This window comes from Bubalus bubalis, chromosome 7 (assembly GCF_019923935.1).
Source record: "Bubalus bubalis isolate 160015118507 breed Murrah chromosome 7, NDDB_SH_1, whole genome shotgun sequence".
NCBI lineage: Eukaryota > Metazoa > Chordata > Mammalia > Artiodactyla > Bovidae > Bubalus > Bubalus bubalis.
The window spans coordinates 80,978,136-80,980,974 of record NC_059163.1 but is presented as its reverse complement, the minus strand read 5'-3'; positions in this window follow the sequence as shown (position 1 = coordinate 80,980,974).

Below are 2,839 nucleotides of genomic sequence, written 5' to 3'. Positions count from 1 at the left end.
CTGCAGTGCATGGGGTCGAAAAGAATCAGAAATGACTGAGCAACTGAGGTGAACTGAACACTAGAAGTTAGCATGGATTTACCACATATTGATACCAGAGGTTTACAATTTGTCCAAAAATATTTCTTTGTCATTTGCTGCCAAGAGGACAATAATTGCAATCTCTGTTTCAAGAAAGACTGTGTAATCCTTACTGCCTAGATGTGTTTATTTTTGGATGTAACAGAGCACTGGCCACAGCAAGTTAAAGTCCTGCTTCTTCTATTTCTTAAATATTATACTTGGGCAAGTTGATTCCGTTTATTTCAGCAAATTCTTTACTGAATTCCTACTGTTACCAAACACCAGAGAAACAAAGCTCAATGAAATATGGCCCCAGAGAAATACAGATGTACACAGAATATTTTGAAATAATGTGAGAGAAGTATTAATATATACTTCTGTATATATTAATATACTCACAGGATACTGTGAGTTTGAAAGAAATTCTCCTTATTGGGCTTGAGGAATAAAGGGTGGGCATGTTTTCTGAAGGAGGAGATGTCTAGGATGTTTCTTAAGGGAGGAACATGTGTGGCCAGGTTTGGGTGGAGAGAAGGTAATGACTGGTCAGAAGATGGTTCCTGCCCTAGAGAGCATAAAGGTAGTGATGAATGAACAACAGGGTGAGTGGGGGGAACCCTATATTATCCTGTATTAATAGTAAAATATGAGGTGTTAGGTTTCTGGGAGCTTGAGCAGGGCTAGCTCTGGAGAGCTTCATAGGCTGCTGTATTTGAAGAGACTTGAAGTATGCAGAGAACAGCATTCATAGTCAAATCGACACTTCTGTAACTCTGGTGGCAGTGTGGAGGGTGTATTTAAAGGAAGCAAATCCAGAGGCATTTTTAATGCTTCAGTCAGGCATGACTGGAACTTGGGCCGTGATAGAGTTAGGGAGAGGGAAGGCACAATTAGCAAAGAGTAAGGAGGCATCTATTTATGACAGTGCTTTTGTTGAACCAAAAAAGTACAGCTTGAAGGATGACAAAGACCTGAATATGAACCCCAGCTACATCACTTCAGGGGCTGAGCTGTTTACAAGTTACAGTATTTTGTATTTCTGAACGTGAGGGACACTTCTTCATGTTATCATGGGGATTAGACTTGACCTGAAATACCTGAAACAGTGCTTGAATAGCATGTCAGTAAATGGTTACTAGTGTTACTATTAAAATCTCCAAGACTTAGTCTCCTCTCCTGAATTATAGATTTGTTGTGATATTAGAGCAAGATAATACGTGTTAAAGGTGCCTAATCTTTTGGATAAAGAATTTTTTCAGAAAAAATTTTATGTGCTACTTTCCCCCAATTGAAAGAAAAATAGCTTTGAATCTCATTTTAAAATACTATTTTTGTAGCCAGTGCAATTTACTGTTTATTGAAGAAAAGCAAACCAGTGAGGCCTTTGACCATGGAAATGCTACTAAGGAGCAACCCTGAGAATTAGCTATATCACTGCATCATCGTGATTAAGAACACCAGAGCAGCGATCAGACTGACGGCTGATTGTGTGTCTTTAAGCAAATTAGCTTACCTCTCTGTGCCTCAGTTTCTTGATTTCTAAATGTCTATGCACCCTAAAATATGTACGAAGGTTAAGTGAGATAATCACTCATGTAAACTGCTCAGCTGTGTGCTGGGTACATGCTAAAAACCTCCCAAATAATGACTATTATTTTTTGGAGGACAGTGTTCAAAAGAATGACTTTACATGCACTAACTCTTTTAGTTATAAAGAAAAAAAGACATCCATAGGGTGGATATTACTATCAGGGCCCACTGGCAGACAGGGGAATGCAGACTGGGAGGTGAGTTATGCTGCTGCAGGTCACACAGCAGGGAAGCCGTAGAGCTGAGGCTAGAATTAGGTCGTCCTCTTCAGTGTTGCATTTCCCGACTCTGTTGTGTCTCCTACTAGGGCTTAGTTGGTGACCCTCTCTTGCCACTGCAAGCCAAACTAGGTCTTCAAGGTTGAAGGATAACCTCTGCTTTATCAAAATGCAACAAGAGCTCTATAAGGGTTGTGGTTTTCTGGAAGGGCTGACCATTGCTTCACTCTGCACTGACTCTGGAGGCCCAGTCTACAGAGGGTCTCAGCTGCTGTTTGGCTCCTCCTCCTCTGAGCGAGTGATACTCTTAGCCAGTCCCCTGCTTCCCACTTGCACCAGGACCTGCTAAGTTTGAGTGCACATTCCCAGAGTCAAAGAATTTTAGTGATCCTTCTCTCAGGATCCCTAGGTCTCTCCTTCCTTCCACCCGAATAGCCTCATTCTTGTATCAGTTTTGTATGAACTGATAGGCTAGACTTAATTGGCACTTGAGTAATGGCATGGGTTTCTTATTGGTGGTCACTGTGAAAACATTTTCAAGCCAAGATAGTGATATATTTGTTATAAACTATAATAGCTGGGAATTCCCTGTTGTCCAGTGGTTCGGATCCTGTGAATTCCCTTTTGAGGGCATGGTTTTGATCCCTGACTGGGGGACTGAGATCCCACAAGCCACTCAATGTGGCCAAAACAAACAAGCAAAACATATGTAATAACAATAAGCAGCAGCCTGGTGGGCCCAGGTGGCACTCGTGGTAAAGAACTCGCCTGCCAATGCAGGAGACATCGGAAACACAGATTCGATCCATGGGTCAGGAAGATCCCCTGGAGAAGGAAATGGCAGCCCACCCCAGTATTCTTGCTTGGAGAATCTCATGGACAGAGGATCCTGGCGGGCTACAGTCCATAGGGTTGCAAAGAGTCGGACAGGACTAAAGCTACTTAGCACACACCACACACAAGCAAGC